Here is a 16,920-nt window from a genome sequence, read left to right as displayed (position 1 = left end):
CTGGCGACTCGCGTTTTAAGCTAGTCGTAGATTCGAAACATTTTAATACTTGGCGTAATTAAAACGGTTATCCGACTAATGGAATGCACGGTCGTAACCTCGAATTTTTTATAGCTCGTGAGATCCCCAGGCGGCGAAAGACTGGATCGAACGTGTACCGAGGAAACGTGGCTTTAATCGTTCCACTTGGCGCTTTTGCTTTTAACAATTTCCTCGAATTGTATACCGTTTCTCGGAACGGAGCTTGATCGATACCGCGACGGAAAACTTGTCGGAGAATATGTAAAGATATACGTAAAGATATGTGAAAGAATATGTAAAGAGTTATGGTATTTTAATTTTAAAATTGTCCAAGTATAGACGGTATAAACAAATATATCCTTTGAATATATTTATGTTGGAAATATATTCTATTTCCATTTGTATGTTTGAATATATTAAAAGATACTTCGCAGATATGTCAGTCTCGTAATATATACATGTACTAAGTTAACGAGTATTCGAACCGTTGGTAGTTGAATAGTGTTTTGTAACCAGAGCGTCAACGTTTATGCATTTATCGTGTTCGTTTTGTTCGACCGCATAATAGTTGATTATCAAAAGCGTGAGATGTACTTTCACGAACACCCTGTATGACCGTAGACGACGTGGGCCAGCGAGGAAACCGGTCTCGAGGCTCTCTTGAAGTCGTCGACTCGTGACCTTCAAAGCGGCGAGCAGCGGAGCACGCTGCTATGCAGTTACCATGCAATATCGTGCTGCCCCCTTCGAAACGGCCCACGTAGTCTCTCCTCGTCTTTTACTGCTTGCAAAGTCCATCTCGAGCTATCTGGAGCTATCTCGAGACGCTCAGCTCCGCTCTCCACTCGAGATAGTTTGTTCCCCAACTTTGAAATATCGTATACACGTACATACGTGTATGTAGGTATATCGGACGCGCTTGCCAGGGAACGGTTGATTCCGCCTTGATTCCACCTTGATTTCGCCTTGATTTCCACGCGCCGCGTCGCGTCGCGCCTCCACGGAAATTACACGAGGAATACGGTGCTTCCGTGTGCTACGAACCAACTGCCACCGACTCGATGGGATGGCTTCTTAATTCTTAAACGATCGTGAGAAAATCGCCGCTCGTTAGACGGGTTCTTTGCGTAATTCGTTCCCTTTTTAAATCGATCCTTTGTTTCTGTTTCACCGGCTTGGGGACTTTTTCCTATCTTTTGCCACGTAAGATTTAACACGTGAATTCGAGTACGCAGCAAGTTTGTTTCTATCACGCAAGATCTTTTAGCAACGCTTCGTTTAATATTTAATAACGCATATAGTATTGCGTTTATTCTTTCGTTCATTTTCCTAATATGTTTCTCAAACGTCGAAAAGAACGATCGAACCGTTTCACGATCCAATTTGCAACCATTGCAGCGGCACAAAAGGCAGAAATCTCTGTCGGGAAAATTGCGAATCGAACGTTCGGGCAACGAGCGCGGCGCGGCATTTCGTCGTCGAAATCCTATCGAACGAACGGGCTTATTACCCCTGCAATTAAAAAACCGTCGACCAATGTTAAAGGAAGAATTCGATCGATTCGTTAAATCGGCACCTGGACGGAGAGAATCGGATAGATGGAAAGGAAAGAAAGGAGAAGGTAGAGGAAGGGAGAAAGACTTTAGAATTTGGAAGACGATCCGCGTGACATCAGGACCTGGAACTCTGTACCGGACTATATACAACTGGTATAGAGAGGAATGAGAAAACGAGAGGGAGGGGAACAGGGAGAAGGATTTTTTGCGAGCAAAGTTCGGCGGCGGGACGCGAAGACAGAAAACGGCGGAGATTTTTCGCGATGGCCGTGTGGCTGGTCTTGGTCGCCGGTATCCAGTGGGAGGACCGGTTTTACAGTGGCTTAAATCCTGTTATGCCCGCGCGAGCCTCTCGCTTTCATGGACGCGCGTCCTCGCGTACACCCCCGTTCATAAGTATTAGCACACTTGCGGAGGATGAAGTAAAACTCTTAAAAAAAAAATGCGTAGCTCGTTAAAAAAAAAACACAATTACGTCGCGCCACCATCTCGTTATTTAATCGATTTTTACGTTTGCTACCGATTCAAGTTCAGGATCAGACTTTCTCGAATTTTTTATCTAATTTACCTCAAATACCAACGTAGGCGAGGTTGGATAGGGAAATTCCAGGACCACGAGAACGCGTAATTTATACGTTGTTTTCTTAAGAGTCTCTCGCGATTGATCTTTAGAAAATTCCCTCTATATTTCCTATCGTCATCTTATTTTATCAATAAGTTTCTAATTCTCTGCTTGATAATTTACGTTGATTCGCGTACCATATAATATCAGCATCGATATAAGCCTCGATACTTACATACGGGAGTGTACAGTGCGTGTACGTTGCGTCGTTTCCTTGCTTCTTCTTATCGTTCTCATCGTTGTCGTCGTCGTTGCCGTTGTCGTTGTCTCTGCGTCCTTGTTCTTTTTCTTTGCCCTTAATTTTTTGCAGTTTTTCTCTTTTTGGTCAGGCTGTTGCTTCTCAAGAGTCAAGAGCGGCGTTACCTGGAAGGGGCAAAGTTTCCGCTAAAAATACGTACCAACTGGATGTTATTACACGGACGGATCGTAAAGATCGCGAGGGTGGTGCGAGTCGGAGGGGAGGAATTTTTCTCGCGTCGATAACGACCCATTGTCCGACCGTGCCACCGTACCGGTAAAAAGGATGGGTTTACCAGCCGGCAGTGGCGAAATTTCTCGGCCATGCGTTTTCATTATCGATTCGACCGCGATCTCGTCGGTGCCTGTTAACTTCAACGTCGTTGTAAGCTCCCTGTGAATGAGTTATTGTAAGACGAGGAAAAAGGCCATGGCCTCGGCCTATCTGTTTCGCGGATCGTTTCCTTGTAATTTCGAACGGCGAACGATGGTAAGTCGCGACGAAAGACGAAATCCGCGGAAGAGGATGGGGCGGCTTCATTGGTCACCGTGGACCGCTCGCGAACGATTATCGCTTGGATACCGATAACGCAGTTGCGAATACGTAAAGTAGGGGATTCGAAGGATTTCATTTATTTCTTTGTTCGAAAGGATAAAGCTTCCAGTTGCAGAAAATATGCATCGATCCTACGTGACTTTTAGATCTGCGAATTTGAAGACCAATGGTTTGCCTATGCAATTGTGTTGTATTTACACCTTGCCTTCGTATTTTATCTCGGTCGAAGGATGGTAATCGTTCTTCGCACGTTAGATATCGTCGACGCAATGGCGGCAAGAAGCAAGGAACGTCGGTTTTGTATTTGATGTCTGCCGGTCTAAATACATTGTTAGTCGCGATATATCAGCAGGGTATAAAACGACGCTATTATCCCGGCGGTATCTCTTGGCGATGGTGGGCAACATATCCGAGCGGATCGGCCGAAAATTTCGCTGTTGCTCCCATAAATGTTCCCCGGCGGCGTTTCAGAGAGGATTTAACTGCGATCGTTTGCTCCCGAAAATACTTCGTTCACGGTGGGCAAAACGACGATTGTAAATCTTCGTAACGCCGTGACTCGGAAAGCCCGCGATGGCGACAATGTCGTCGTCGAGGACGACGATGTCGAGACCTTGACACACGCGAATTGGACAATATCTCGACTATGGCGATGTTACGCCAGCCATGTATGATAATTTTATCGTGATAAAATTGCAGTGATACACGGTCGGTAGAGATTGAGACGCGCCTTTGGTCGATTTGCATCATCGATTGCCCAATATATCGTGAAATATACGAATTCGCGACAAATTGATAGACGAAAGAAAAATATCTATCAGCGTTTTATGAAATCGACGAATCGTAGATATAAATCGTTCGTTGAAAAGTTTACCAATAAGAAGAAAAGTATTTGTATTTATAAGAAAGTATTTTATAAGCACAGCGTGACACAGAGCCGAGAATAGAATAGAAACGCGTCGATAGGTAGTGGTCAATTTCGCGTCACCGTTCAATAGAAGTTAGCGAATTGCGCGCACAGGCGAATAAGCGAGAACGAACGTTCCGATCATGGAAAATCAACGATCGAGAGAACTTCGTTTTGCTTCTTTGTTAATTTTCGATATCGAACGGCGCGGTGTGATCGCGTCCGTTGAAATTAGTTCGGATTTTATGAAATATCGTCGCTCTGACCGATGATTCGCCGCGCACTTGCGGTTTCGTCAGCGTTTGAGAGGTGAACCGGAATATACGACAAAGGGAACGTATCTAGAAAAATATAGGCCCGCAGAGTTGCAAATTTATGCAATGTATGTATTAGGTGATAACTGAAAATCGATTTAACCAATATTTCCACTTGTCCCTATCGATCGAAGAATCTCAGGCAATCGTTATCCGATAGTCGCGAAAACGTTTTCTCAATGTTACATAGATTATCCATTATATTTCATACTTTTAGCAACATTTTCGCGGATTAATAACTTTTTCGTAGCGATGCTTCGTGTTATCCACATGGAAGAAGGGAATTCGAAATATGAGAACGAGAACGTTCGAATTTCTCTTTCATAGCAGAAAATATACGTATGTGGAAAAGTCTATGCGAAAATTTGGGACAGATTCAAGTAACTCGACACAATCTAGAAACACGCCGCGTTGCCAAAGATTCTCGACAACGTATAAAATGTAATTTCAACATACGTACATATTGTACGTGCTTTGAGGACGATCTTTAGCTTAAATTACGCGTGAAACTAATTCTTCGTTCGAACACGAACGCAGTGCGACCTGGAGTGAACGAATAAAAAAGACCAGCTCTAACTACAGTGAATCATGGCAAAGAGGTATTAACGGGCGTGTTACGTCTTTCGTTGCGCAAGTTACACGTTAAATACATGCAACGCGACTCTGTTTTCTCTGTGTGGCGGATGTTATATCAACGAGACGGTTCGGTCGTTCCGAGAACGAAGCAGCGTGTTCGAGATAGAGAAAGATGGAAGAGTGAAAACGGGTGGCGTGGGTGGGTTGGACGGAGTTATCGCGGCAGCTGGGCGGGGGTTAATGGGTTTCGAGGACAGTGTGGCGTTACACCTCGAAATCTCACGCTTCGTCCGTTAAGAACGACGAAGCCGCCGCACCGCCTCCGCGAGGCGTTTAGGCTGGAGGAATACGTGACGCGAAAAGGATTTCTTCCATGGCGGCTCCGGCTGGTGAATTTAAATCGGCGGATTGGCTTCGAAATCGAAGGAAAGGGTCACGGTCACAGTTGCCCACGGATAACCACGATTCTCATCGAATCGTTTTCAAAGGGCCACGAGACACTTTTGCGAAGATTTTATCGCAGGATAGACCGTGGGAAGGTGCGATGGAAATAGCTTTGTTAGAAGAGTGTCCTGCCTCCAGTGGCCCGATCCAAGTTTAGTTTAGTTTTAACAGTTAACAGTTACAGATTTAAAATACAATTTATTACGACCTTTTTGCTAATTTTGACTTCGACTTCGTCTCTTTGAAACTCTCTACACCGATATATTTGTCCGTTTTGACTATTTTTACCAATCTCAACAGTCGAATCCATTGTGTCGTTTCGTTTCGAGAGTCCGTCGCCGGTTGGAGCACAGTGTGTCCCTTTATGGCTAGTCTGGTATTGAGAGGCACGCGCGAAAAGCCGCCATACATCAGCGCCATGTACGCGGGCTCGAGGACACTGTGTGACTCACCGCGGTGACTGATTAGATACCGATCCATCTGCCGCCGATAGCCGCATCGAGCCAGGGAGATTAATCGCATTGGATCCCCGTGATAAACGACTCGGCCGCTGTTGCTAATGATATTACCGACCCCGAACTTCATTTTACGCGGCTCGACCGCGCTGAAAACTCCTCGAACCCTGCGACGAATCTGGCCGATCGCGATCGCTGAAACGATAGCGTAACGAGATCTCGTTTTCTTCTTAACTCGTGACCGGTGGTAACTTCGGTGGTCCGCTGTCCGTGTTATTGGAATTTTTGTTTCACATTTCACATTTCTGCGAGCAAGTGGATTCTTTTGGGCGTCAAGTTCTATTTTATCGGCGGTTAATATTAGTACCGGCGTGTTAAATCCAAACTTATCCAAATCGATTCTCGATCGAATTCAACTCGCGCCAAAAATAAAATCAATCCAAATCTATCCGAATTGATCCTGTTCGATTCAGATCGACGTAAATCGGGCCGAACAGGCCTAAATCAGTCCGAATAGATTCGACTCTGTTCACATCGGATTGTAAAAGGATCGATAAATATATGCATACATGTATATGTAGTGGGCCGCTGGAAAGAAATCTCGCGGGATGGCACAGGGGTAAGGCAGATATTCTCTATCGCTCACCGTTGCTTTACGTCACGTTGTTTTATTCGTATACGTGTCTCTTTCGGCCAATACGCGCGCTTATCTTTACGATTGTGTCGAGTCTGACAGAAATAACCAATCGAACTCGCATTCCTCCCGCGGCACTTGTTCTTAGCAGCGCACAGTAGGTACATGTAATTATAACGTAAAACTGACAAAATAAAACTATTAAAAGGATTAAAAGTAGAAAAATTAGAAGAACCTTTTGCTCCTACGTACATTTAAATATTCTCTGCAGCGATTCTGCACGATCTACGTTTCCACTACGGTTTGATAATCCCAACGAAGAATTGAACTGAAGTGCGCGTTTATACGCGAGACGCTTACGTTAACAGGCAGCTGCTGGTTGCGTCATCGATTCGTTGAAAAAATCACAGGTCCATCGTTCGTTCGATTCGTACGTACGTCTGTTCGTGCAACGGGAACACGAATGGTGGATGTAAACCGAGAGTGCATATATTTAGCACGGTGCGATGTACAGCGAACCCGTGGTCGAAAACGTTTCCGCGGTATTCTACGTACGCGACTGACGATTTTCACGCGAGTATCTCGGGCAAAAGCAACACGCGGTTCGAATAGTCCGAGAATTTACGAGCACTTGCTGGTTGCATGGAATCAGTAGCAGATGTCACGAAGCCGGGCGATACACGCTGTTCGTCGAATTTCTTCGGTTATTCTACATTTGTTTTTATGATCGTTAGAAGTTGGATAGAAACGAATGCCGACGGATTTAATGTCGATTTTGATAGCTACGAAATGTTTCGATTACCCTTAGGTAAAGTGGTCGTAAAAGCTACTAAAATATGCGAACGTTGGCGAACTATGATTTTAGTTTTCTTTTCTTTCGTCGATCGACACGGCATTGGAATGTGATCGTTTCTTTTTCCTCTGTACCAGATAATACCGAAATAATGCTTTCGTAAGAAACGAGGTGTCAGCGTTTCCCGATACCAGATGTTAATCGTTAGTGATCATCTTTCCAAATTCGTTGTTCTTTGCTTTTTGCCACGGTATTGGATAATATATTTTATACTAACACTGTTGGCGCAAAGAACGATAAGCTAGAACTATCGCTTTCGAACACGGACTCCTAACTTGCAATACGAATGAAAAACCTTATTTGAGATGCAAACGTTGCGCAGAGAGATATTCGTTCGAAAATCCGCGATCGCGATATGTTAATAGTCACGTATCGATGAATCGAGCGTTGGTGCTACACGAGCCAGATCAGGAACTTGGGAAAGAATTAAATAAAAAGAAGAAAGGAAAATATCGAAGTCGTATCGGAGTGAAAGGAAACCACGCGGAATGTACTCTACTGAAATAAGATAAAAACGTAACGGAGGAAATTTGCATCGTTAGCGATAATCGTTTGCTTTCACATCGCATGCAACGAACGATCGTAGACTGTTAAATCGGGCAACTCCTATAGGCAGCGCTACGTTAACTAACGTTATTAAGTCGAAACATACGAAACAACCATTTTCCTCATTCGGAATAAATATATTGTCGTTTTGCATTTTATTAAATCTTCGTAGAACTATTAAGCTTAAATTACGCCTTAAGCAAGCGATGCAGTGAAGCTCGTTTCAAAGGAAAGATACACCTAACGAAAGAGTATAAGTAGACGATCGATTTTATGTAAATTACGTCGTAAGCAAACGATAATCCGACATCTCTCGGAACAAGCCAGATGACGAATTTGATGCGTTTCATATACACCGACCCAGTAATTATTTACTAAACGGACTTGCAACAGTACTTAAACAACGAGGAAGGATAGGAGGATTACGTTAGGACAGCCGGAGTAACGGAGAAGCAGGGAGCGATGCTTTTAATTTTTCGGCCTGACCTATCTCTAAGCGACGATACAATCCCCCGATCCTTTCGAAAACGAAACTTTCAGATTTCTGCCAGCGGTACCGCGAACACTTGGAAGCGCGTGGAAACGGCCAACCGGGTCGTCGAACCCTTCAAAATTGGGAACAGACTTCTTACATACGTATCTTACGCACGCGAAATTTATATCTCGCAATTACTTGTCGCCGCGCTTTCGTTCCTTTCTCATTGCACGCAGCCGTTCTATCGATCGATACGAGTGCCCCGCGTTCGTTGTAGATTCTATCGTGCGATTCTTTGCGCGACGTGTGCGACGAGACAATTTCACTTTTTTAATGTAAAAGATGAAAAGTAGCGGCTATTTCTCGATGTTCGAGAAAAGTAAAGTTTTTTAACTCTTTTTACTAAACGGAATTTTAGTCGCTATTTCGTAACAGTCTGTATAATCGTGCAATTACAAGTAAATATAGGATATAAATAGCAATTGATTAAATATCAACATGAATATTTTGAAACGATTATTCGCGTTTGAAATCGAAGATTCCCGAAAAGTACTTAATTTTCAGCGAATGAAATTAAAAAGAAAATATTCGGGTGATTTAGTTAAGTGATGAAACGTTTCATCGAATCGGATTTGCTTGTATTTTACATGGATTTTAGGAACTCGATATACGTCAATATTTAAATACTCCGACAAATATATAATTCATCAAACAAATGAAAAAAAGAGAGAAAAACTGTCACGGTATGATACACAATCGATATATATTATAAACCCAAATTCCACGTTGTATCGTTTAAACGTTCGATCTCTTTTTCACTGTTCGCGAAATAAATTCAGATTTAAATCGGTTCAAACCAAAGTGAAATTGATCTTTCGTTTTCTGGAAATTATTATATAACGATTATATAATGATATTATAGACGATATCAACTAGTACGCTGCCCTTAAATTAAAGTCCCACAAATACAATCGACCCGACACCAATCGCTAATTCCGCGATACCCTAGAATTATCGAAAGAGTTTCTGTTCATCGACGGGTTCACAGTTTTCAAGGTAATCGAACCATCGCTTCTCCAAGAGAAACACGACCCGAATGGTCCAATTGACTCGGCGGTAGTCATCCAATAAACGAAAAACCTTGATCCAGCTGTCCGATCAACCGTTTCTTCTCCCTTTTGGTCGTGTAATATAGAAACCTAACAAGGAACCAATTAAGACTTCAAAGGTCTTTTCTGACAATGAGACGAAGAATCGTCGCTGTGGAACAACATCGTGATCAGAAAAGTTCAGCAAAGAATTACTCTTCCACGAAATGTTTAAACTTACGATCGAAAAGTAGAGACGATAAACGATGCGAGTCTCGGAAGCGAAAATTTCCAATAGAAACACAAAACGCTGTGGACTTTCGGCATTTATCGCCTTTACAGAGTTTCGTTCATATAATATCTATGTACAATGGCGTGAAAGTCGAGTACTTGCACTTACGAACGGTAGTGTATACACACGCACGCCTGGCAGATAGTAAACAACGTTAAAGCTCGATTCCAAGCAAGTAATACATAGCGCGCGCACGTAGATATAAGTACCGGTAGTTATGTGGTCGCACGATATCGGAGGTCGATAATCGTTAACGTTGGTTAACGATATTTACGATGTTACGCCACTGTTATAACGTTGCCAGCGACTTAAAAAGAAGACGCGAGACCAGGAAGAAAGTGAAAAGGTGTAGTGGCTTACGACCTGGAAGCGGTAGAAACGCGATCGTTGCGATCGATGTAAACCAGGTTACACGCTGTTACATCCGTGAATTTTGTTTGAATTCGTAATCTAAAGGCGTACCGTTATAGTCGTCAAGATCCATATATTTGACAAATATCAATCGCGACACTTTGTGCAGCTACGGTAACTCCTTATTCGCCGATCTATTGTAACTTTCGTTACGATCGAGATTGTACTATTAGGATCTTCTATCGCCATTGTAATTTTAATCATAAGCAAATCTATCGAAACTAGAACAATTGTGAGAGATTGGACGGATAAATAAATCGTACAAAGAAAAGAAAAGAACATTCGGTGAAAAAGTCAGGAGTAAGAAAATCAGCGTAACCCATGCATACCAATATCGAGGAATACGAATAGGAATACCAATACCGGAGGCGACGTAATGGTTAAACAACGACACCGTTGAATAACGACGAAGAAGACTGGGTTCTGAAGGGTCTGTTATCGCGAACGTAGACCTCTCGTCCCGTGAAAAGAGGCATAAAATCCAACGGAAAGAATCGCGAACAGCGGCCAATGAACGGAGTCGTAAACGCGCGATGCAAATGGCGCGGGTGTTATTAAAGGTTGGCAACGAGGTTCGAGGAAACGTAGGAATAGCCGCGGTGTATTTAAAAGGCCGGATATACACAGCTTCCAAGAATCGAATGACACCGTTCTACATGAAAAGCGAGGGCATAGAGTGAACTATGCCAAGCTGTGTAGAACTAGCGACTACGAATCGCTGATAACAAGGCCGCTGATATCGACGAGTCGATAATCGTTAGGGGACGCTAACGGCCGGGCGGGTATTCCTTCCATGATCGTTCAGGCACGAAGCTAGAGAAAGGAACGAGTCTCTGCTCTGAACGAGAACGAATAAAAAATGGTCGTGACTTTTGCACAGACTAGTTTCGTACGGACGGACGTAACTGAGAAACGTTCGTTAAAAAACTATCCCGTACCTTCGAAAAGACGAAAACGATACACGTCGTTTACCATTGAGACTTCGTTGTTAAGATTTAATAATTTTGCAGCGTATTCCTTGGAATAATTAGAAAGGTACTTTGAAAATTACGATTATAGAAACACCCCCTTAAGATGCCGACTTCGTCGTGACAGTCGTCGATGCTCGTTGCCGGCAGCGAGCTTAGCGTGGGAAGCCGAGCAGCGCTCTTTAACGATCGGCACAAGCACGCACGCACGCACACGCACACACACGCGAACACGTACGTGTACCCATGCAAATGCAATAAAATGCAGTGGGACATTGGACGTGCGAGGCGGAGAATTGTTTCGGTGCTGGCCGTGCACCGACCTGTATACGCTTACCGCGTGTGCTCATCGAGTCATGCTGGTCACTGACACGTACCAGCCATCCCGTGCTGCTGACTCTGTCCGATAATCACATTTCGTCGCTGGATAATCATCATAGAATCCCGTGACGGATGACGGGGATTGCATTGATTCACACCGCGCGCATCCTGCTCCTGTTTTAAGCCTCGCTGCAAACGAACCAGTTTCCACCGTCTCTCGTTGCATCCTATTTTTCTAACGATTCTTATTGTCGGAATTTTTATTACAGTATTTTTGTAAAGGCAATTCGAAACAGTAGCATTCGAACACGGAATAAATTCTGTAAAAGTCTCTGATTTACAGTTGCGATTAAGTTAATTTGTCGTTAAATGGAAACTAGTTGACAAATATAAGGGCCACAAATATCGGTACCGTTGTTATTTCGATGATCGTGAATATTTGACAATTTACTACGAATTCCTTTACGAATTAGGAAGGAAAAATTTATTCGACTTAAGCGAAAAGACTCGGAATAAATTAGGAATACGTGCTTCGATGACTAAATGTTTCTATTTCGATACGAATGAAAGACGTTTGAATATAGCGCAAGTGCACGGTCTTGCACGACACCAGGTCATCGTTGCACAACGATCAAATAGTGGACCGGAGAGAGTTGGTGATTCGAATGGTTCGCAGAAAATACTGGAAAATAGAAGTGACTCGGTGGCATGGGAATTACTGGCAAGTATAAAATAGGTCTGCGAAGCCATTAGGGGCTCACGGCAACGGAGGAGGGCTGATCGTATGCGCACCTGCTGTCGTGCCTTGTTTCTACGGTACGACCAGCATTTTCCTTCGTCTTCGTTTAGCTCGTGGTCGTCTCTCTCGCGAGCACGATCGCACCCCTTCTCGTCGCCAGGCAAATGATTTGATTAGAGAACAATGGCTTTCCATTAACAATCCTGTCTCTCCTTTCACCCTTTCTGGCCATCCCTGGCAAGCGTCGGCGTGCTGTCTGTCAGCTGACTGTCGACCCCGACGGCGAACGCTTTCTCCGACGTCGCTGAAAATCGCAGCGCCGTTAGCGAAATTTGTTCGAAAATCCAGTCTCCGCACCAGCAGGAATCTCGCAGACGCCGTTTGCGTATTACTGGACGATGGTCTTGGATAAATATACGTACGAGCGGCGAGTGAATCGATTCGATACTATTTGTTTCGTTTTATAGACATAAACCCGTCTAGAAAATAAAAATTAATTATTTTCACGCGTTTACATCGAATATTTCTGCTAATTGTAATTAAGGTTATTCTACGAAGAATAATCGTTTAAAGATCGACCAAGTGATCTGTTATTTGCGACGCATACACCTATAACGGACAGGTAGATCGATAAATTTATTCGCCCGGAGTAATATTCTTTGCGAATATTAACTATCGGCAGTTTAATGTGATCAACGATAACAAGTTACGGTAATGCAAACGATTGTAGTACGTAGAATGATAGAAGAAGTAGCAGCAGTACCTAATTATCGTAATATGCTAATGTGATAATACCAGTAGATAACGATAATCGTCAAGTCGTAAAACGAGAAAACAAAGGACCGTTATTGTTATTGGTATTATCGCTGAGACGACGACGTTTCGACTATAAATTTCTATCATTCGTAAATTTTCATAGAATAAAATTTCGCAAGGTTGTAAAATTAGACGACGAAACATCTCGTTGAAACGAATTCTTCTACGAACGCTTTCAACGTTAGATGTAACGTAAGAAAAAATTTTACGCAAAGTATACGTAGGCGGGGTGACACTACGTCCTCCATCAGAGAATTGTGTACGCGTAAAAATAATTTTTTTCTTGGGCAAGCGCGCGCGCGGTCATTCGTTGAAATTTCACCCTGTGAGAGAGCGGTTAATCGGGAAGCCGTGTCGAGGAAATAGGTTATCGATCCCACGGACAGTGATTCGTTTTGACAATGCATCGAGGAGCGACGACGTCGCGATAGCCGTACGCGATAACAGAAACAAATTTCCTACGCCATTTGCAGCGAATGCCCGTTCTGCGTGCGGTTTTCATCAGCATTCGGACTGACGTTTGAATCAGCCAGCTTTTTTCATCGACGTCTCTCTGTTTCGCTCCTGTCCTCTTCTCCTCTTTCTACCTGTCTGTCTATCCCTCTATACCTGTGTTGTGTCGCGTGTTCGACCGTGCGTCCAACATCTTCTAGGTTCAGGAAAGGACAGAGAAAGTCCAATTTACGAGCGTGCAAGAGCCCATTCGAGTCGCAATTTTTGCCTCGAAATTCCACGAACTTTGGCTGATGTGCTCGTAAGTCGATGACGATCAACTACGAGGAACGTAATACGTGATATAACTTTCTTATTCCGTTTGAATAGAATATGTCGTAGAATCCGTTTCTTGAGAATTGTATATTTCGTCGTATATTACATGTTGTTTAAAATATCGAAGTCGCGAGAACCGTAGGAGGTCTCAAATGTCCTACTTATCTTCGAAGGATATTTATCTCGTGTAGCTCAACGTTTCCATCGTTTGCATGATACGCGTTCGGACGACTAAAAATAATTCCACTATTTTTTTAATGAAATCGGCGATTTATCTTTTCATGGCGCCACATGGAACCACGCGAGAAGTATTCTCCACTCGAGCGCAGTAACAAAATCCACGCGATCTCATTGTGCCTTTTATCAGACGCGAAAAGCAGTCTCGTATTCCCGATCGGTTTTGTTCGCTTCGAATCGTTCTGGCAAATGAGGCGCTCTATATCTCGGTGCGCTACACCCGCTTCCCTTTCTTCTCACATTGTTTTTCCCTCCGTTTCCATCCCACTTGTCCTCTTTGGACGCGTCTCTAGTCGTTCCACACCCCTTCGATTTTCCCGGTGTGATTGCAGCCACGTTGCACCGTTCGTTTCCTCGGTATCTTCTCGTTCACCGAAATATTCGCTGCAAGTATTGCACGTTGCAGCTGCGAGCGATTGGCAAAACTCGCGAGATGAATATTTGCACCGGATGGACGAATTCATTACGTTTCCGTTGTCTCACCAAATTTCGCCAATTCCTACTTGCTGTTCGTATCGCTAAATACGTATTTAAACGCGCTTCGTTTCTCCCTATTATGTGTGCTTCTCGTTAGGATGCTGACAGGATGTTGGCGTTTTTATGTGCTATTTTATACGATGTTGACACAACCCGTTACTATTTATCTGCTAGTTCGGTCGAGTATCGGTTTCACGAGCGCAACTAGAGAGATGAAACGTAAGTAAGAACTCGGCTAGATCGTTAAATATTTTAGCGGCACTTTTAGTCTGTCTGGATATCGTATAGTATAGTTTTCTATATTTCAGATTTTCCAACAAATAATAACACCTATATATAGTATTAGTTTTTTAACGTTTTCCATCTGTAGAATATAGTACTTGCGATAAAATCGAAATCAATGGACGACTCAAGAAGAAGATTTCGCGACGACAATTCAAATCTCTATTAAGATTTGTATTAGCATTCGAGAATTCGGTGTTTCCTGACGAAATTAGACGCATTATTAGGAACAGTTGCATTATTGCAGAATGTGCTCAGTTTGTTTGCCGCATTAGGGGAGCTTCTGCCGTTCTGTAACCGGGCGTGCCGACTTAATCTTGATTCGCGACAGGATTGTCGGAGCGCATTATCGCGGGCTTATATATTTCGCGCTGCGCCACTCAGATTAGCACAGAGGAAATCACTTCACGGCGAGTCGTTAAGTGAATCGCTAAGTAAACACTGCTTGCTCAAGGACGTGCGTAAATATTGTATCCGTTCTGCAAACACGTCGATGCAAACGGCCCGCGCGAAATTTCTTCTTTTCAGTAACGCTTGAATCGCCATGGTAATAACGCTCTTACACAGCCTTACAGCCATTCACGATTAATTTATCATTTATCATCCTATTACTTTGTCCTTGTTTTCCGTTGTTTCCCTCTTGAGAAAGATATTCCAACTTCCAGCGATTATGTAATAAGACGTTAACCGGGTGAATTTGTTTTCGAACGATATACCATATTCTGCAAACGTGTTGGGATATTTAGCCGCCGGTTTTGCAACGCCGACTAAACACATTTTCAGGATATGCTTCTACCGATCTCTACATATGGTATACGTACATGTGACTTTGCATATGTCTTCGTTTACGAGTTTTCCTTTTTCGAAAATTGAATATGAAATCGAATGATAAACACGGTCCCGAGTTAAATATTACAAAACGTGTTTGTGATCGGACAACGAGTCAAGAGTGGAAGATCAGCGCTTCAAAACAGATACCAAGAAGTGAATGGTAGAAAATGCAAAATAAGTTTGTATCGAGTAAATTGTTTAAGTGAAAAACTAACCACGGACACGTACATAGGCGGTAAAGGCGATAACGGATGGAATACGCTGGTTCGCGAAACAGCATCTCGGCAAAAGGGAATTCTCCCGATCCATTCGCAAATCGCGTTTACGAAGTCTGAGTTGGAAGCAGTAGAAAATGTCTGACCAGACAGTAGTATACGGCGTATACTACTAAGCGCGTTTCCACACAGACAATGACCCCGGTTATCGTTCGGTCGACCCGTACGTAATTTCGAATCGCGTTAAGTGTCAACCGATTTCGCATTTACGCCGGCCTGTCAGTTATTACCGAACAGAACTATGACGCAGCCGACAGTGTAAATAATTCAAAGCTCAATTACGCAAATTGCGAGGCAACGTGTCCCTCTTCCCCTAGTCTTTCCCTCTCTCTCTCTCTCTCTCCCTCTCCCTCTCCCCCTTTCGATCCCTTTCTGTCAAGCCCCTCTCTGATACGCGCTCTACGCCGCATCATTCCGTCGTTCTCTCTTACTTTCTCTTTATCCTTCCTCCACACACATCGCCCAACCCTTCCACGTGCAATTAATAATTAGTTATAGTTTCACGAGCGCTGCCAACTTAACAAGATTCGTTCTTTCCTTTATTTTCATTCGCGATTCCACTTTTTACGATCGCACAGTATATTTCAGAATGGCTAGGTACTTACGGCATCACGTATGTAGTATCACGTATCACGAAAACTTGCTGGATGCACAGAGATGAAAATAGAAAATGATCGATTCTTCTGTAATACGAAATTGAGAAAGAGAGTTTTTCAGCGATTTAAGCCGAGATTCTATAGATTTGGTTGTTTTTATAGTCTGTGGTTTGCGTTTTTCTATCGGACGGTTGGCTCGACCGTAGATCGTTTCTTCGAATCGATTTAATTCGATGGTGCGACTGTTTCCATTCGGCGAACGATACGCTAGAACGATTTTGGTATTTACGGGGGTGAGGGTTAGAAGCGAAAACGCCCTTTTTCGATGAGTCACCCTGGAAATTACAGGACTGATGAGCTGTTTAGACTCTGCTTCGAGGGGTATCTGATCACTGATCGCTTGTTTTCGGGATAAATGGCGTTGAAAGTCGCAATCGAGGATCTCTGCGTTCATACGAATTTGTACAATTTTCTGATTGACACGAATTTATACCATTAAACGAGATCAGCTGCTATTGTGTAATTCATCGATGCAATTGGTATGTATTAGTCGCACAAACGTTTTCCGAATCAAACGTTTCGATGAATATGTCTTGTTTTAAAAAGAAAATTGAAATTTTACC

General features: G+C 43.3%; 1 protein-coding gene and 1 long non-coding RNA gene across 18 annotated transcripts in view; one reads left to right on the top strand and one right to left on the bottom strand.

Annotated features, from left to right (window-relative positions):
• Positions 1 to 6,867, bottom strand: part of LOC143303179 (uncharacterized) — a 40,695-nt gene extending 33,828 nt beyond the window's left edge. The window contains exons 1-2 of the long non-coding RNA XR_013059238.1: positions 6,575 to 6,867; positions 2,375 to 2,562 (exon numbers count right to left, since the gene is read on the bottom strand). This is a non-coding gene — a long non-coding RNA (uncharacterized LOC143303179). The remainder of the gene's footprint in view (positions 1 to 2,374; positions 2,563 to 6,574) is intronic.
• The window catches only part of LOC117158801 (protein muscleblind), a 401,892-nt gene that overhangs the window by 61,060 nt on the left and 323,912 nt on the right, over positions 1 to 16,920 (top strand). The gene's annotated exons all lie outside the window — the stretch shown is intronic.

The sequence above is a fragment of the Bombus vancouverensis genome, chromosome 9, assembly GCF_051014615.1.
Source record: "Bombus vancouverensis nearcticus chromosome 9, iyBomVanc1_principal, whole genome shotgun sequence".
In the NCBI taxonomy this organism is placed as follows: Eukaryota; Metazoa; Arthropoda; class Insecta; order Hymenoptera; family Apidae; genus Bombus; species Bombus vancouverensis.
This window is presented reverse-complemented; position numbering and strand designations above follow the sequence as displayed.